The sequence below is a fragment of the Chrysochloris asiatica genome, unplaced genomic scaffold (assembly GCF_000296735.1).
Source record: "Chrysochloris asiatica unplaced genomic scaffold, ChrAsi1.0 scaffold00113, whole genome shotgun sequence".
Lineage (NCBI taxonomy): Eukaryota > Metazoa > Chordata > Mammalia > Afrosoricida > Chrysochloridae > Chrysochloris > Chrysochloris asiatica.
The window spans coordinates 4,702,216-4,723,401 of NW_006408631.1; positions in this window are offsets into that span (position 1 = coordinate 4,702,216).

Genomic DNA, 21,186 nt, shown 5'->3' on the forward strand with positions numbered 1-21,186 from the left:
TAGAAGAATTGGTGCCTTTGAATTGTGGTGTTGGAAGAGAATACTGAAGGTGCCATGGGCTGCCAAAAGAACCAATAGATCTGCTTTGGAAGAAGTGCAGCTAGAGTGCTCCTTAGAGGCCAAGATGGCTAAACTTCATCTCTCATACTTAGGACATATTGTCAGGAGGGAACAGTCACTGGAGAAGGATATCATGCTTTGTATGATGGAGGGTCAGAGAAAAAGAGGAAGACCCCCAACGAGATGAATTGGCCAGGTGGCAGTATTGATGGACTCAAGTGTGGCAGCGGTAGTGAGGTTGGCCTAGGACCGGACATTGTTTCATTCTGCTGTGCATGGGATCACTATGAGTCGGTTCCGACACGATGGCAACTGACAACAACAACAACAACACCTATACTTATAGATGTAGTAGCTCAAAAAAGGGAACAAATCTTTATAGTGAGGATCACTCCCACCCCATCAGTACACAGGGTTGGCAGTAATGGGCAACTTAACATTGACTACCCAAAATGGGGGGTGGAGGGGCTACAAAGGCAAGAAGTGACTGGCTTACAAGCTTTCAAGAGGGAGCCTAGTTACGTTACAACAGAACAGGGGCAGGTAGACTCTATACTGAATGGTTTCCAATCTGTTGGGAGGGGGCTAATGAAAGGATATGGGGATAAGACTCTTGTGGTACAACAGTGAATAGTAGCTATTAGGACTGACTGTGGGGTCAGAAATGTAAAGGTAGATGCTTTGTAACAAAAGGAGGGGAGTGATTGATTTTGAAGTCCAGAAGTGGAGGTCCCTGGGACCATCAAGTGACAAAAGTAGTGTTCGGGACCCTACCCAGAGAAGCAGTGATGCCAGAAATGGAGGCAGAGACTATTACATGGATAAAAGGAGCAGCTGGGGACACTGGAATCAGGGAGGGAGAGGGGCTGTGTGCTGATGGCTGGGGAGGCAGGCCTGTAGGATGTAACTTTTGGTTGTTTGATGATGCATGGAGGGAATTGTATTCATTGCAATAAAACAAAATACAATAGGATAAATGTAAAACTGATGTTCTCCCATATAAACCTATATAATTCACAATAAAAACTTAAAAATATATATACCTTGACTTGGGTCAGACGAACCTTAGTCCTGAAGCTGACATCTTTGCTCTTCAACACTTTAAAAAGGTCTTGTGCCGCAGATTTGCCCAATGCAAGACATCATTTGATTTCTTGACTGCTGCTTCCATGAGTGTTGGTAGTTGATCCAAGAGAAATAAAGTTCTTGACAACGTCAATCTTTTCTCCGTTGATATGAATGTTGTTTATTGATCCAGTGGTGAGGATTTTTGTTTTGTTTTTTTTTACATAGAGATGCAATCCATATTTAAGGCTGTGCTCTTTGATCTTCATCAGTAAATATTTTAAGTCTTCTCACTTTCAGCAAGCAAAGTTGTATCATCTGCATATCGCAAGTTGTTAATGAGTCTTCCTTCAATCCTGATGCCACGTTTTTCTTCATATAACCCAGTTTCTCATATTATTTGTTCAGCATACAGGTTGAATAAGTATGGTGAAAGAATATAACCCTGCCACACACCTTTCTTAACTTTAAACCATTCATTGTTCCCATGTTCTGTTAGAACAACTGCCTCATGATGTAAAGATTCCTCATGAGCACAAGTAAGTGTTTCAGAATACTCATACTTCACAATGCTGTCCATAGCTTATTATGATCCATACCATCAAAAGCCTTTGCACACTAATAAAGCAGAGGTAAACATCTTTCTGATATTCTCTGCTTTCAGCCAAGATCCATCGGATATCAGCAATGATATCCCTAATTATTTTTCTGAATCCGGCTTGAACCTCTGGAAATTCTCTATTTATGCTTGTAACCATTTCTGTATTACCTTTAGTAAAACTTTAATTACATAGGATATCAAACGTATTTTCTGATGATTTCTGCATTCCATTGGGTCACCTCTCTTTGGAATGGGCACACATACGGATCTCTTCCAATCAGTCAGCCAGATAGCTGTCTTCCAAATTTCTTGGCAAAGATCAGTGAATGCCTCCAGTGCCACCTCACTTTCTTGAAATATTTCAATTTTCATTCCATCAATTCCTGGTTCCTAGTTCTTTGTCAATTCCTTCAATGCACCTTGGACTTCTCCCTTCAGAATCATTGGCTCTTGATCATATGCTACCTCTTGAAACGTTTGAACATTAACCATTTCCTTTTGATAGAGTAATTCCATGTATTCCTTCCATCTTATCTTGATGTTTTCTGAATCATTCAATAATTTACCTAGAGAATGTTTCAATAATGAAAGTCGCGGCTTGAATTTTTTTCTTCAGTTCCCCCAGCCTGAGAAACGCTGAGCATGTTCTTCCTTTTTGGTTATATGACTCCAGATCTTTGCACATTTTGTTGTAATATTTTGCTTTATCTTCTTGATGTGATCTTTGAAATTTAATGTTCAGTTCTTGTACCTCCTCATTTCTTCCATTTGCTTTAGCATCTCTGTGCTGGAGAGCAAGTTTCAGTGTCTCTTCTGGCACCCATTTTGGGCTTTTCCTTCTTTCTTGTCTTCTTAATGACTTTTTGCTTTCTTCATGTATGATGCTCTTGATGTCATCACACAACTCTTCTGGTCTTCGGTCTTTAGTGTTTAATGTATCAAATGTGTTCTTCAGATGATCTCTAAATTCAGGTGGGATATATTCAAGATCATATGTTGGCTCACATGGACTTGTTTTCATTTTCTTCAGCTTTAGTTTGAATTTGCATATGAGCAATTGATGTTCTGTTCCATTAACTGCCCCTGGTCTTGTTTTGACTAGTGATGTGTAGCTTTTCTATCATCTCTTTCCACAGATGTAATCAATTTGATTTCTATGTATTCCATCTGGCGAGGTCCTTGTGTATAGTCATCTCTTATGCTGTCTAAAGAAGGTATTTGAAATGAACAAATCATTGATTTTGCAGAATTATATCATAAGATCTCCAGCATTATTTCTATCACCAAGGCCATATTTTCCAACTACTGATCCTTGCTGTTTGCTCCCAACCTTTGCATTCCAATCACCAGTAATGATCAATACATCTTGATTGCAAGTTTGATCGATTTCACATTGAAGAAGTTGGTAGAATTCTTCTCTTTCATCCTCACTGGCTTTAGTGGTTGGTAAAGTTGAATAATAGTGGTATTAACTGGGCTTCCCTGTAGGCGCTTGGATATTGTCCTATCACAGTGTTGTACCTCATGACTGATTTGGATATTTTCTTTTTGACAATGAATGAAACACCATTCCTCTTCAAGTTGTCATTTCCAGCATAGTAAAACATGTGGTCATTAGATTCAAAATGGCCAATACCACTCCATTTCAGCTCACTAATGCCTAAGATATCAATGCTTATGCATTCCATTTCATTTTTGACAATTTCTAATTTTCATAGATTCATACTTTGTACATTCCATGTTCTGATTATTAATGGATGTTTACAGTGGTTTCTCTTCATTTTGAGTTGTGCCCCATCAGCAAGTGAAGTTTCCACATGCTTTTCTCCCACTGGCTTTACTCTGTTCGTGTCAATACCGTGAACTCTACTTTGAGGAGATGTTGTAAGGAACACGGTGATGAAAATTATATAAGTACTTCCTAAACTTTTAAGTGCAATCTCCATGCTTTCTGCCAAGAATCTCTTTGGGGAACAAACAGATGAAGCAAGAAGTGCTCCACCAATATGAGTTAGAGATGTTATCGCTCTTTGTTTTAAGAGAGGGTTTTTCCTAAAGCCTTTCTAAGTCAGAAAAGTGCTCAGATTCAAATTCTCTTTGGACATGTGAATTTTATCTTTACTTAGTATCCTAAGAGGCTTATGGAACAAATTCTGAGTTACCATACCAAGTAGATGTTTATTTTTGAGACCACTCATGAGTCTTATCTTTCCTGCAGCGCTTTAGAGCTTACAAAAGAAGTGCAAGCTCTTGAGTAAAGAGGAATAATTTTAAACAAATAATCCATGTATACTTATTCCATCTGCCAAGATTTTTAAAACAAGTATTGCATATTTCTAAAGCAGTAAATGTAACTGAGTCAATTCTATGTGTGTAAAATTGACTGAGCAATACTTCACTATTGAACTACACATATCTTCACTTATGGAATACATGCTTTATTCCCAAGAAGCTGAGTATTTTGGAAAAGACTCAGCAACGCCACATTCTTTTAGATCATTTTTTCCTGATGTTTTACTATAGACTCATGGCAAACAGCTTCTCTGGAAAGAAAAAGTAGAAACAGGGTTTTCCAGAGGAAAAAAGCCTCATAACACAGGAGAAGTACTTTATGCTGTTAGATGTACAGATCTTGAGGGTTTGGCTCCATACAACAGCAATAAAGTAAATATCATAATAAAGTCTGTCACATTAATTTTTGTTTTCTCACTGCATAAAGAAGCTGTGCTAAACACTATACTGTAGTCTATTAAGAATGCAAATCGGGCTGCGAACCGCAAGGTCAGCACTTCGAAACTATCAGCTGCTCCACGGGAGAAAGATGAGGCTTTCTGCTCCCATAAAGATTTACAACCTTGGAAACCCTGTTCAGGGTTGCTATGGGTTGGAAACCATTCGGCACTTAACAACTTATCAACAACAACAATTAAGAATGCAGTAGCATTATGAACAATTTGAAGCATCATGAGAATGGTCTAAATGTGACACAGGGACACGAAGTGAGCATATTCTGTTGGAAAGGGCACGGATAGGGTGTTCTTAACACAAGGTTGCCATAAAACTTCCCTTTGTAAATAAACACCGTACCAAAGAAGTACAACAAAGCAAAACACAAAACAAGGTATGCCTATGTACTGAAAGTTCTTAGAGTCTTTATTTGCTTTTCTCTCAAGGAAATTGAGGTAATAAGAAAGGGCTTTTACTGATAAGCATTCGACTGTTAAAATGAGAGCTTAATTAGCTTCAACTCATCCTTAAGATTTCAGCTGCCCCTAGCAGATTCCCTGTTTTTTTTTCAAATTCCCCTACTATATGATCTTGTTGCACTACGTCTCTTTCTGTTATAATGCTAACCATAGTAAGATTTTGCAAATATTCATGTGATTGTTTTATTTAAAGGCACAACTTTGCAGCCAAACTATATGGATTAAAATTTACTAGTTGTGTGATTGAGCAACTTTCAATAGTACTATACTATACCTGTAAAATAGGACTAGTTCCTACTCTTAAAGTTGTTGTGAGGATCAGATGTAAAGAAGCGTTAACATAGAATCTTTTTAACAATACCTTCCACATAGCAACAACAGCAAGAAAACAAAGTCCAAGTCCACTGCCACTGAGTAGATTATGACTCTTAGTGACCCTAGAGAGCAGAGTAGAACTATACCATCGGGTCTCCAAGGCTTTACAGAAGTCGATAGCCACATCTTTCTCATGCAGAGTGGCCAGTGGGGTAGAGCCAACAAACATTCCATTAAAAATTGAGTGCTTTAACAACTGTGCTACCAGGCTGGTTGTACAAACAATGTTAGTTGTTATTAATCATATTTACTCCATTGATAGCGTAATGAGGGATAGTTTAATGAGGCTGTCCTCATATTATTACCTAATATATCATTACCTAATACATAACATCTAACAAAGCTTCAGAAATTGACAGACTGCAAATTGAAGTCTTTTAACAAACTGATGCCACACTGGAGGCACTCATCTATGCCAAGAAATTTGGAAGACAGTTACCTGGCCAACTAGGAAAAGATCCATACTCATGCCCATTCCAAAGAGAAGTGACCCAACAGAATGTGGAAATCATCAAACAGTATCATTACTATCACATGTAAATAAGATTTTGTGATTAGTTCAAAAATGGTTACAGCAGTACATCTACGGGGAACTACCTGAAATTTAAGTTGGATCTAGAAGATGATATGGATTTAGGATTATTATTGCTGACATCAGATGAATCTTGGTTGAAAGCAGAGAATATCATAAAGATGTTTATTTGTGTTTTATTGACTATGTAAAAGTTTTCAGTTTGTAGAACAAGACAAATTATGAATAACATTGCCATGAATGGGTATTCAAGAACATTTAATAGTGCTTATGAGGAACCTGTACATAGACCAAGAGGCAGCCATTCAAACAGAACAAGGGATTATTGAATGGCTTAAAATCAGGAAAGGTGTATATCAGGGATGTAGTCTTTCACCATATATATTCAATCTGTATACTGAGCAAATAACCATGAAAAATAACATGGCATTAGGCTTGGAGGAAAACTCATTAACCTGCCATATGCAGATGGTACAACCTTGCTTACTGGAATTGAAGAGGACTTAAAATTCTTACTGAAGAAGAACAAAGACTACATACAGTCTTTAGTAGGGATTGCCTTCATTGTAAAGAAAACAAAAAAATCCTCACAATGGGGCCAATAAACTACATTATGATAAATGTATGGAAAAAATAATTGAAGTTGTCAAAGACTTCATTTTACTTGGATCCACAATCACCATTCATGGAAGTAGCAGTCCAAAAATCAAACAATGTATCCCATTAGGCAAATAGGCCATAAAAGACCTTTTTGAAGTGTTAAAGGGCAAATGAATCAGTTTGAGGACTAAAGTGTGTTTAATGCAAACCTTACTATTTTCCATCACCTAGAATCTCTGTGAAATTTGAACAGTGAATAAGGAAGAACATAGATGAACTGATGCTTTTGAATTATGATGTTGAAGAAGAATTTTAAAAGTATTATGCACTCGCAGAAGAACTAACAAATCAATCTTGGCAGAAGTGCAGCCAGAGTGCTCCTTAGAAGTGAGACTGGCAAGGCCTCAACTCTCATGTTTCAGAAATGTTAGCAGGAAAGACCATTCCTTAGAGAAGGACATCATGCTTGGTAAAGTGGAGGGTCAGAATAAAAGAAGAAGACCCCCCCCCCAGGTAGATGGACTAACACAGTGGTAGCCACAATGGGGTCAAACTTAACAAGAATTGTGAGGGTATCACAGGACTGGGCAGTGTTTCATGTTGTTGTGCATAGAGTTGCTGTGCATCTAAACTGACTCAATGGCACCGAGCAACATCTATTAAGCATCATACGAAAGACCCCACTAAGCAGAGTAGTGTTGAATAAACAAATTGATAAGATTTCATCCATGTGAATACAGATTCTATATTTGTAGTAATTCCAGAGAACAAAACAGAGAGCAAAAGCAACATGGAAGATTGTTGTGGAGGTTAAGCCTGGATACATTTGAGAGTTAACCTCAGTAACTCCACTCCTTAGATTAAGACACATCAAAAGAAATAAAATATTAAACATTGTTATACTAATGATGTCTTTTCAAAAATGTACCTACATATTTGTTAAATTTGTATTTTAGCTAAATAAGCCATTTGTTTTTTTAGGGATGGAAACCAATAGAAAACATTCTTAATATTTGTTCTAGAGGGTTTCAAAAAGTTCATGAGAAAATTCTATTATCTTTTAATTCCATTGTCTATAAACTTTTAAAAGTCTCCTCATATATGATATCCCCAGGTTCTAGCACTAAAAGTTAATGAAGCATTAAATGGCATAGCAGCATGGGATTAAGATTGCTTTTGTCCAAAATAGGTTTTGATAATTTACTTATAAAGAGCTTTCCAGAATAACAATTGTGATAGTTAAGGTTTTATGTCAATTTGGCGTGGCCAGGATTCTTAGTAGTTTAGCAGTTAAGATGTAGCTATCACCTCAATAATGAGATCCAATAAAATGCTATCACCCCCATGATGTAATCTGATGTGATCAGCTCTGATCTGGTGTAATTATCCTATGTGTCATAAACTCTCACTTCCATAATGCTAATGAGATTGGATGCAATCTACAGAATTAGGTTGTATCTTGAACCACTCTTTTGATACATAAAAAGACAGAGAAGTGAGCAGACCAGAGGAACCCACTACCACCAGGGAGGGAGAGCCAGGAATGCAGTGCATCCTTTTAGGACAGGGAAACTCCTAGATCTACAGGAATGTTGGATTTGATGATGAAATGAGGCAAGGATATTTCTCCAGAGCTAGCGCTCTTAATTTAGACTTGTAGCCTTCTAAATTATGAAAGAATAGATTTCTCTGTGTTAAAGCCATCACTTTTGGTATTTCTATTATAGTAGCATTATATGACCAAGACAGAGTCATGATGTGGTGCTGTGGGTTAATGCGCTGGACTGCAAAGTTGGTTTGAACCTCAAGGTCGGTGGTTCAAGCTCATCAGCTGCTCCTCAGAAACCTTCTATAGGGTAGTTATGATTCAGAACCAACTTAATGGCACTTAACAACAACAACATATAATTGAGACACATTTGAAATGGTTATATTAGCAAACAAAAGTTTATAACGTTATTTCTTTTTAATCTTTGGATATAGCATCATCTTGAAAAAAACTCAGATGAAAAAACTGATAAAAAGTAAGTCAGCATATTAAGACCAGTGTTGCACAATGCAAAATGAGCAATGGAATATATATATTAAAGAACCCAGAAAAGGATAATAGTATTTTAAAAGATTTCTTTGGAAGTATTTAAAAATATTAAATCATTTCTGTAAGCAAAGGGAAACTGAACAAATTGCCACCATGTTGTAGTGGAGGAACGGAGTCTGAACTCGAAGTCTGGTCCTCCTGTGACACAATATTAGGAGATTCACACGGGTCACAGAAAAGGCGAGATTCCTTCTTGCTCCCCACACTCCCTCGGATAACAGAGGTGAAGCTGACTCTCACCCTCACCAGTACCCATTGAAGACCCTGCTCTCCAGAAGAACAGAGCAAGTGTGAGGCGAATGTCTGCTGAACTGCCTTGGTGCCTAGATTTAGGTGGGATCTGTGCACCACTGGATAAGCCCTGGACTGCTAGCCATGAGGTTGATGGTTCAAACTCACCAGTCGCTCCTTGGAAACCCTATGTCACTATGAGTCACAACCAACTCAACAACACTTAGCAACGGCTCCAGATCCACAAGACTCACAGAGCCTCCAGGAAGACTAGAAGGAAGCTTCATAATCAGCTACCATGCTCCCAGTTACCCTCTGGTTCTGATAGACACTGAAACTATCAACCTGAAGGGCCTCCACAGAGTGCATCTGGAGTAGATGACCTGAATATAGACAACACGTAGGCTCATAGAACTCTATCTAGGGCTGGAAGCTCAGTCATCACCTGTCTCCTTCACCTGTCTCATAAGTTTCTTGATTTCCAAGAGCTCCCCAGAGTTTTCTTATTTTTGGGTCTAACAATTGCACTGGCTTTTTGCATATTTTTCCTTTTGTTGTTTGATTATTTTTACTTATTTTCTTTTTCTTTCTTTCCCTTCCCTTGATTTTTATCCTTTCAATCTCTGCTTTTGTTTTTGTTTTCTGTTTCTTAATTCTCCATTTTCCTCTTGATTTTTCTTTACTGTTCTCTAGGCTCTTTCTCTTTTCATTTTCCTTCTATCTGGTTTTTTTTTAGTGTTTTTTTTTTCTCATCCTTTGCTTTTCTTTCTTATTTTTCTCCTATACAGCTCCATTTTCCTATCCTTATTTTCCCTTTTAGTTATTATATTGTTTTTCCTTATTGCTGCCCATTTTTATTTTTTATTCATCCTTTATTATATTCTGTTTCCTCTGTTATTTGCTTGTTTGTTTGTTCTGTTTTGTTTTGCTGTGTGTACTTTCTCCCTTTGCCCCACTTGAAGGGAGAAAACAACTGGGCCCATGCAACTCAGCTACAACCATACCCTCTGCAGCTTCAACCATTGTATAGAGGGTGAATATTAATGATTTCTGTTGTTGTTAAGTATCACTGAGTCATTACCAGCACATAGCAACCCTATGAACAACAGAATGAAATACTGTCTGGTCTTGGGACAACCACACAATCACTGCTATGCTTGAGACCATTGTAGATGCCACAGTGCCAATTCATCTAGTTGGGGGTCTTCTTCTTTTTTCTCTGACTCTCTGCTTTACCAAACATGTGATATCCTTCTCCAGGGACTGGTTTCTACTGGTAATATATCCGAAGGATGAGAGATGAACTCTGGCCATCCACTCTATCTGCTCTTCTTCCAACAAAGTTCTATTTGGTTTTTGGCAGTTCATGGCACTTTGCATATTCTTCTCCAACACCATAACTCAAGTGCAACAATTCTTCTATGGTATTGCTTATTCACTGTCCAACTTTCACATGCATATGAGATTATTGAAAACAACACGGCTTGGGTCAGGCGCATCTTAGTCCTTAAACTAACATATTTGATTCTGAAAACTTTAAAGAGGTCTTGTGCAAATTTGCCTAATGTGATACATTTGATTTTTTAGCTGCTGCTTCCAAGAATGTTCATGGATGATGCAAGCAAAATAAAGTCTTTGACAACTTCAATCTTTTCTCCATTTATGTGGATGTTGGTAATTGGTCCAGTGTTGAGTATTTTTGTTTTCTTTACAAAAGAAATTATGCAAAATGAGATGCAATAACCCTATGGAAGGCTGTGGTCTTTGATCTTCATTAGTAAGTATTTTAAGTCCTCTTCACTTTAGCAAGCAAGGTTGTATCATCTGTATATCACAGGTTGTTAATGAGTCTTCCTCCAATCCTGATGCCACATTTTTCTTCATACAATCCAGCTTCTCATATTATTTGTTCATCATACAGATTAAATAAGTGTGGTGAAAGAATGCACCCCTGGCACACATATTTCCTAATTTTAAATCATTTGGTGTTCCCTTGTTCTGTTGGAACAACTGCTTCTTTGTGTATGTACAGGCTCCTCATGAGCACAATTAAATGTTCTGGAATATTCATTCTCTGCAATGTTGTCCATAGCTTGTCATGATCCATGCAATTGAAAGTCTTTGCATAATCAATAAAGCACAGGTAAACATCTTTCTGGTATCTCTGTTTTCCGCCAAGATCCATCTGACAGCAGAAAAAATACCCCTCATTCTACAACCTCCTCTGCATCTGACTTGAACCTCTGGAAGTTCTCTGTCAATGTATGATTGCAACAGTTTTTGTATTATCTTTAGTGAAACTTTATTGCATGTGATATTAATGATATTGTCTGTTGATTTCCATTTTCCATTGGATCAACTCTCTTTGGAATGGGCACAGCTATGGATCTCTGGCTGTCAACTGGTCAGGTAGTTGTCTTGCAAATTCCTTGGCATAGATGAGTGAGTGCCATCAGTGCCACATCAATTTGTTGAAACATCAATGATAGACATCAGAAAATACTAGCCAAACCCACCCTAACCTGAGCTTCACAAACAGCAAACAAGTACACACATTTCAATCCTTTAATCACAACTGCCAGAAAACAGTAGGTGATAGTCTAAGAACACACCAATATTCAATTATTATTGATTATATACAAATACAATGATATCACCATGTCTCAAAGACAGCAAAAGATCTTTGTCTCAGACAAAGAGACAAGAGAGAGTGGCACAAATAAATGACCAAGATTCAGAGTCAGAAATCATTTATGAAGAAAAAAGGTAATGGAACTACCTGAGAAATAACTTGAAAGAATGATATTTAGGAACACTCAATGGACTTACAGAAAGATCCAGTAAGGCAAAGGGAACATAGAAAAAAACTTTAGAAGAATTTAGGAAGATGCTACAAGAACAAATAGAAAAAATAAATGCAAATTTTATAACAATACAAAACCTGCATATAGAAATCCAGAGGATTAATAAGATCTAAAAAATAGACAATATGTTGAAAGGACAAAGGAGTAGATTTGGATCAATGGAAGCCCAAATTAGTGGCCTTGAAGCTAAATCTTTCAATACTAGTAAGCTAGAAGAACAATTAGCAAAAAGAATGAAAAAATCAGAAGAAAGCATGAAATTTATGTAAAACACCATGCAGTTGAATAACTTATGGATGACTGGAATTCCAGAACAGGAGAAAAAATAAAAAGCACAAAATAATTATCAAAGAGGTGTTGAAAGAATACTTTTCTAGCATCATGAAAGATGAGAAAGTAACCATTCAAGAAGCTCAATGAATCCTAGACAGGATCGTTTCCAAAAGAATATTACCAAGACATACCACAGTCAAACACTGAAAAACCAAAGACAAGGAAAGAATCCTCAGAAGAGCTTGGGAAAAACAAAAAGTTGCCTACAAATGAAAACCAATAAGACTAAGCTCTGCTTTTTCAGCAGAAACCATGCAGGCAAGAAGGCAATGGAATTACTTATATAAAACTCTGAAGAAGAAGAAAAAAAAATTGCCAACCAAGAATCATATATGCCGTAAAGCTCTCCCACAAATATGACAAAATTAGGACATTTCAGTTAAGCAGAAATTAAAAGAATTTGTAATAATCAGGTCAACTTTACAAAAACACTAAAGGGTGTTCTTTTGGCTGAAACCCAACAACAGTAGAAAACAACCTGAGATTAACATACATGGCAACACCACCCAGAACTCAATTCAGGTCTAGAAGTAGCCAAAGTAAAACAAACTTATAAAAACAAACTTATTAAAAAAAATAGAGAACCAGAGATATCCGTTTATAAATAAAGTCACTTACAAAGCAAAAATTAAAAGAGAAAACACACAAACAAAATGAGCTCAGTGCAGAATTTTACGTGTAACTAAGAAACTAACAACACCACACACACACTAAAACCCTAGCAAAATGACAGCAATCAATTCATGTCTACTGTTAATTACACTGAATGTAAATGGATTAGTTGCACCTGTCAATTGACAAAGAATAGCAGAATGGATACAAACTTTGGAACATACACATATTGGAATACTACACAACAATGAAGAATAACGATGAATATATGGAACATTTCAAAACATGGGTGAACCTGTAGGACATTAAGCTAAGTGAAATTAGTCAATCACAAAAGGACAAATATTGTATGAGACCACCATTGTAAAAAGCTAAGAATAGGTTTATTGCTAAAAGAAACATTCTCTGATGGTTACCAGGGGTCAGAAGGAAGGGAACGTTGTTAACTAGGTAGAGGGTAGACAATGCTAACATGGGTAATGGGGAAGGCAGTATTCAAGAGAGAGGTTGTCACAGGATAAATGAAGGTAGTGTTGTTGTTGTTGTTGTTGTTGTTAAGTGCCGTCGAGTCGGTCCCGACCCATAGCGACCCTGTACAGGGTTTCCGAGGGTGTAAATCCTTACGGGAGTAGAAAGCCTCATCTTTCTCCCGCGGAGCGGCTGGTAGTTTCGAACCGCTGACCTTAAGGTTCGCAGCCCGATTTGTAACCACTACGCTACCAGAGCTCCTTAAGACACAAGTATAAGAGTTAATGTGAACAGAGGTAAATACTGTTAACTGATGGTACATGGGAGGATTACAATCATTGTAATGACGTGGAGTGCATGATTTGTTGAATGTGAAATTAATGATCTGCTTTGTAAACCCTCACTCAATTCACAGTAACAAGTTATTGTTTTTTAAATACAAAGCCTTTTAATTCAATTATTGAGATCAAGTCTAAAATGTAAATAATTTTATTGACTTCCACTTTAAATGTAAATGACTGATGTGCCCTTTTATTAAGTATATTTTGATTGAAAACAAAAGAATCTGGAAGCATTTCAGTGCCACATAATAGATTAAATATTAGAAAAGGGAGGTTGTTGAACTCAGGGATGAATGTCAACTTTATAATTTCGACCAAGGTAATCTCTGATTAAACCTGAAGATGAAGCCATAAATTTTCTTTGACAATAGACACTTCTGTGAAAAAGACCACTTTCCTCAGATTGTCCTAAGGTTTTCTTCCAATCCATTATTTTTAATCAACATGATGGGAAATAAAATACAATATTGTTATGTCACTTCAAAGAAAGTTCAGCTATTCGGCTTCTATTGCTTCTGGCAGAGATGAGAGATGTTTAACTTCAATAACATAAATATTTTCATTGAATTATTGAAAGCAGCTTGCCAAAATGACAAGACACAAATGTTTATTTACTCAGTGAATGAATAAATGAGTGGGTGAATGAATAAAAGAATGATGAAGGAAGAATAGATAAATAGATCTTAGAACAGGCACAGGGGAAAGAGGAAGGCACTAATTTGCAGAGAGGAATTGGTCCACAAGTCTGAAAAAGAAACTATGAATTTTATAGTATTTATATTGACCAGTGGTGGTTTATACTGGCTAAAAGACTTGACTTCCACTGATATTTTTCTAGTTTTCTAAGCTAATTTTCAGTCTAACATATGAACTAACCTAGCTGATGATTGAAACAATGTCAAAGTCTAGGGATTCAGTTAAACATTCTCAAAGGCCGTCTATTATTTCTTGATGACAAATTTATTTCTCCTTTCTCAATTATTTTCCTCCTGTTTGCAGGAGTTGATGTTCTTGACTATCCCAACATTGACACTATCTCTTGTGGTTTCTGCCTCGTTTCACTGTCTGGCTCCTTTTTCCCTTGATGGCTTTTCCTTCCAGATTGCCTCCTAATGGTATATGTTTCTTTAGCTTCAGTCTTCAATCCTATCCTACTCTATTCTCCATTCCCTTTGGATTGCTCATTGACTCCAACCTCTTCAGTACATTTCTTGAGATTAAAAACTGTATTTTTCAGTCTTGACCTGTTTAGAGAAATTCTTCCTGCTCCACATTTCCATATCTGGGATGAATAAGCATGCCTAAAGACTACACTGGTGATTCACATTTAACGTTGAAATTTATCGTCTTTCTAGAATTGACTGCTCCATTTGGCTCCCTTTTTTTCATGCTTTATATACTTGGAAGTAATAGAATGAGCTGTACTCGGAGTGAGTATAATGTGGAAACTAAACTGATGTTTGGAGGATTCATCCAGGAACAAGGAGAGATAAAAAAAAGTTTGTCCAAATCATGTTGATGATGTGGGAAGTTCTGAGAAATGGTCTCAGATTTATAGTTTTGCCTCATTTTGATTTTGTTTTATACTAGGCAGGGTATTAAATCCAAGATATAGGCAGTATGTCTAGAATTCTGTCACAAAAGTTAAAATAAATGAAATCATGATCTATGTCAAAGGTTCTGAGGACTAAGTATGAAACCAGCTGTGTGGGGAGAACTTTCAGTAAATGGAATTGAACTTTTAACTTCTGAGACTGACTTACCAAAATTCCCTTTCACCAAGTAGTTGATAGATCAAATCTTGTTCAAGAATGAAAAATCAGTCACAAGTTTGACAAAATAGAGATATGAGAGCACAAGAGCCAAGCAGGACTCTAAATTGTGGGGACAACATTAGTGTATGTGAAAGGACATGAACTTTGGAGACTGTCAGTCATGAATTTATGTCTTTGTCCCCTGAGTTCAGTCACTTAGTTTCTGCATGATCTTAAACTAGTTACTTAACCTCTCTGAATACTTTTCTTTTCTTGGTTTTAAAAAAATGAAGCAACACATAACTTGCAATTTGTTGTTGGGATTAAAAATTATATACATCAAGCATTTGATGATACATGGTAGATACTCAATGCATACTGCTCCTATTGTTATTTGTGTCATCAACGAGTTGATTCCAACTCATGGCAAGTCCATTTGTTTTCAGTAATTTCAGAGTTTTCAGTAGTTCACAATCTGGAAGTAGATTTCTAGGTCTTTCTTCTTAGGTGCCTCTTTGTTAGTTGTTATTGAGTTCATTCTGATTTATGGTGACACCATGTATGCAGAGGGAGTCCTGGTAGGGTGCTGTAGGATAAAGCACTAGACCACAAAGTCTATTTGAACTACAAGGTTGGTGGATCAAATCCACCAGCCACTCCTCAGAAACCTTATACAAGATCACTAAGAGTTGGATCTGACTCTATGGCACATAACAAAAACATGTGTGCATAAGCAGAATTGCTTCCTAGGGTATTCAAGGCTTTGACCTTTCAAAAACAGATAGCCACACCTGTCTTCTGAGTACATCTGGGTAAGTTTGAAGTGCTAGTTTTTCAGCTAGCAGTTAAGCACTTAACCATTCGTTTGCCCCAGGAACACTGAGGTACCTCTAAGTGAACTTAAACCACCAACATAGTCGTTAGCAGCTGAGTGCTTAACACTTTCACCAACCAAGGATGCCCAGTGAGAAACATAGTCAGCAAATAACTAATTAAAAGTCAACAGAAGTCCAATAAAAGATGTATGTACATGTGACTACAGTGCCACAGAGTTAGGATAGAGAAAGGTGTCCTGGTGGTATAGTGGCTTATGTGTTGGGCTATAAACCACAAGCTCAGCAGTTTGAGTCCACCAGGCATTCCAAGAGAGAAAGATGAAGAAGCTTTCTTCTCCTATAAAATTTTACAGCTTCAGAAACCCTGTATAGACAGGGTCACTGTGAGTCAGAATTGACCCAATGGCACACTGCCACCACCAATACCAGGTAAAAGAGAGGGTCAGGGAAATCTTTTCTACGTAAGAGATAGTTAGGGTGCAATAAAAGGATAAGCATGAGTTCTTTATATTGGGAGAAAGGAAGGAAGCAATTAACAAAGAGAGAAAGCGATGAAGCAAAACATGGCAATACGTAGATGCCTGAGGATAGAGTTGTATGGCAGATGCATTCAGATGGTATATATTGGTTGTGTCCAGAGATGAGCTTGAAGAAAATAGCCCTAAAACCAAATCATGAAAATTCTACCGTAGGAGGTTTGGACATTACCCAGCAATTAAAGGCTCAGAGGAAGAAATCAATGAAGGATCTATCATAATGTGAGGAAATGATCAATTTTGTTATAGAGATATCTCTGTGAAAGGAAGAGGATGGTAGAAAACTGCCAAAAGGGAGATCTACTAGAATTCAATTGTAGTAGTCCAAGCAAGAGACTAGGACATTGATGGATCTTAGTGCTCAGAAACCATCACAATCAAGAGATTTTTAGGGATAAGTTTGATTTGGTACTATTTGGGTATAGATGAGGCAATAGGAGATTTTTGAGTGGTCCAAGCTTTCTGACCTATAGGTGCAGATGATGCTGTTATCCAAGAAAGGGAAGCGAAAACTCACACCAAAGTGTTTGTTTTGTAATCTAGTTCTACTCCATTTGTTTTAAAAGCCTATTGAAAGCCAAAGCCACCTGGCTATTCATATAAATTATTGGGAACATGAAAAACCAATTATCAGTTGGAGAGAATGTATTAAACATATACTTTTATGAGAATGACTTAATATGTGCAATAATTTATGATAATATTGAAGTCTGACAGCTCAAAATTTTAGGTTTCCATTTTTAATTGAGACCGGAAAATTTCACTGGAATAGAAAGCAAACGTACAGGAAAAAAATATATATAACTTGCTTTAGTGTCATTATATCATACGATTACTCATTTTTACATTTAGAATTTAGCTATTCTTAGGAAGAGATGATTTAAGCAATAACCCATGGATATCTATCCATGTGTGGTTCAGCATGCTATCAAAAAAAAAAAAAAAGTCAGTCTCAATATTTAAGATACTATAGAAGTTGGGAGAGGTTTAGTGGACTTCTTATTAGAATTGTATAACCAAGCAATTTAAAGCCTAGAAAGAGACTTAGGAATTGTCTAGTTCTGTCCTTTAATTTAACAAAGGAGGAAACAAGAATCATGTGTGTTAAGGGACAAAACAATGGCAAAACTGAGTTTAAAAACCACTGTGTAGTCCAGGGAAACTTTCTTAAACATCAATGCTGTTGTTATTAAGTGCTGTCAAGTCAGGTGCAATTCACAGAGACCCTGTATAAGAGTTTCTGAGGAGAGATTGATGGGTTTGAACCACTGGCCTTTCAATTGGCAGTCCAGTATTTAACTCTACAGCATAGCACCAGGACTGCAAATTATTAGGAATTGGGCTGCTAACCTTAAGGTCGGCAGTTCGAAACTACCAGTGGTTCCATGGGAGAAAGATGAGGCTTTCTGCTCCCATAAAGATTTACAGTCTTGAAACCCTGTACAGGGTTGCTATGAGTCAGAACTGACTCCACGGCTCTTAACAACACCAACACTGTTAAAATAGAAAAGTATTTCAAATAAAAAGAAACATATTTCAATCTCAGCTCTTAACTAACTGCATTCAAGGACAAATCATTTAGACATTATGACGTCCAGATTTCTTATCTGTAAGACAGGAATCTAAGTTTTTTTTTTTTGTTTTTTTTTTCAGAAACATGGGAGCTAATGTAGTGATATATGTAAAAACATTTTGTGTTACCTACTAAATACTTAAAAACATAATAAATTTTAAAGTAAAATTTAAAATACAGTTTAGTGAAACAAATTAGCTGCTTTGTGCTAGATTTTTTTTTAATTTCACTTTATCCTTATATTAATCCTTGAAGTAGATGCTATTTTCCAATTTTATAAATTAAAAATAATGTAGCTTAGAGATCCTGAGTAACTTCCTCCATGTTATACCATAAATAATTAAGAGTAAAAGTATTAAAAACTATATTTGGTTGTTAATGACTTGGATTATACATTGAAGAGATAACCGTAAGGTTATCAGTTTGAATCCATCAGATATTCTGAGGGAGAAAGATGAGGCTTTCTTCTCCCACAAAAGTTTACAGCCTCAGAAACCCTGTTATTGTTATTGTTACGTGCTGTGAACTCAGTTTCGACTCATAGCGACCCTGTACAGGGTTTCGAGGCTGTAAATCTTTACAGGAGAAGAAAGCCTCATCTTTCTCCCACAGAACAGCTGGTAGTTTCGAACTGCTGACTTTGCGGTTTGTAGCCCAATCGATTTGTAACCACTATGCTACCAGAGCTCCTTAGAAACACTGTACTAATAGTGACCCTTCGCTATTAGTTGGAAATGACTTGACAGCACAAAACAATAGCAATAACGATATAATGATTTAGGCAAGTGTGAGCAAGGTAACCATTCCTCAAATTTGAGATGACTTGGATTAGGAAGACAGGTGGAAAGATAACCTAATGGACTGAATTGCTGTTATGAATCTTATTTCACACAATACAGAGTAGTTCTGTTGAGACTAGATTCTACAGCAAAAGGTTGTGTAATCTGTGGTCAGAACACGACAACATGGAAGCTTGAGGGCACCCAGGAAAGATGATGAGCTTGTTACTTGGGTGGATTAACAATTCATGCTCCTTCGTATTTTGTACTATTTAATTATTTGCTCAACAATTTTAGAGTCTAACCACTGAGATCTCTATGAAGAATGGAAAATGAAGAACCCAGGTGGTAAGGAACAATCTCTCCTTTCTTTTCCAGGAAAATTGAGATTGCTCCAAATTTGCACACTTCTATTAGCAAAAGAAGATCACTTTGATTAGTCAGAATTTGATTTAAGCTTTTTATACATGTGAGTGTGTGTGAGTATGTGTGTGTACATGCTACAGGAATAAGGAGTGAAGTTCATCCCGTCACCTCAACTTAAAGTACTCTCCAAAAAAGGATTTTGAGTAAGCACATTTTATTTTAGTACTCCATTGATAATTCACCATCTCATATGTTATTGTTGTTGTTAAGTGCCGTCAAGTCGATTCCGACCCATAGCGACCCTGTATTGGGTTTCCAAGGAGCAGCTGGTGAGCTTGAACCACCGACCTTGCAGTTCAAACCATAGTGCAGTCTGACAGATTAGCCCACATCGCCACACCAGAACTCCTATAGAGCCCCATTAATTCCCTGTCTCACTCTTAAACTAACTCTTGTCATAAATATAAAGTTTCATCTAGATTGAGTAATGGGAGAGTGTGGAGGTCTGTCATCAGAGTGGGGTGGAAGATGCATATGAGGTTTTACCTGAACATCACTGGGCAAGTTAGCACAGAGAGAAAATAGAAGCTGAGAGACTAGCCATCCAGAACTGACTCAGAGTCATGAATTGGCATTGTTTTTACTGACATGCAAAGCAAAACAAAAACTACAAACAAACAAAGGTCTTGAGTTATAGACTTGGTTTTTTCTTTCATTAGTAATGCAACTTTATACAAAACTTGTAGTTTGTCTATCAGTTTCATCATCTAAACCTGAGGAACTTTAGTATTTATTTAGCAAACATATGTAGTTTTTTAAGGAGCTCTGGTAGTGTAGTGGTTCCCAGTTGGGCCACTAACCTCAAGGTCAGCAGTTCGAAACTATCAGCTGTTCCACAGGAGAAAGATGCTGCTTTCTGTTCCTGTAAAGATTCACAGCCTTGGAAACCCAATGCAGGTTTGCTATGAGTCGGAACCAACTCCATGGCACATAACCACCACCACCACAATATATAGTGTTTATCATGTAGCAAACTACAAAGTATTTTACCAATAATAACCTATTTCTTCCTCATAATTATCCCAATGCTAATATTTCATTTTAAAATGAGGAAACTGAGATATAGGAAGGTTGTAAAGCTAGTAAGTGGTAGAACTGCGATTGAAGCTGAAGAAAATTAAAACAAGTCTGTGAGAGCCAAAATATAACCTAGAATATATTCCACCTGAATTCAGAGATCATCTTAAGAACAGATTTGATGCATTATGTACTAATGACTAAATACCAGAAGTGTTGTGGGATAACGTCAAGAACATCAAAAAGGAAGAAAAAAAACAGCTCAATAAAAAGACAGGAAAGAAAGAAAAGACCAAAGTGGGTGTCAGAAGAGACTCTAAAAGGTGTCTGGAGCATAGAGAAGCTAAAGTGAATGGAATAAATGAGGAAGTAAAATAATCTAACAAAAAACTTCAAAGGGTCGCTTGAGAAGATAAAGTAAAGAATAAGAATGAAAAGTGCAAGAAGTTAGAAAACCAAAAGGAAAGAACATACTAAGCATTTCTCAAGCTCAAAAAACTGAAGGAAAAAATCAAGCCTCCACTTGCAATGGTGTGGTGTTGTGGGATAATGACTGGACAGCAAGGTTGATTGAACTGCGGGGTAGGCAGTTCAAACTCACCAGCTGCTCCTCAGAAATCCTATACAGGGTCACTATGAGTGGGGACTGACTCAATGGCACTTGACAGCAACAACAATGAACAAATTATTGAATGATGCAGAAAGCATCAAAAGAAGATGGAAGGAATACACAAACCCACTGTTGCAAAAAGAACTAGCCAATGTGCAACCATTTCAAGAGGTAGCATATGATCAACAGCAGATGGTACTGAAAGAAAAAATTCACATTGCACTGAAGGCATTGGCAAAAGTAATGCTCCAAGAACTGATAAAATACAA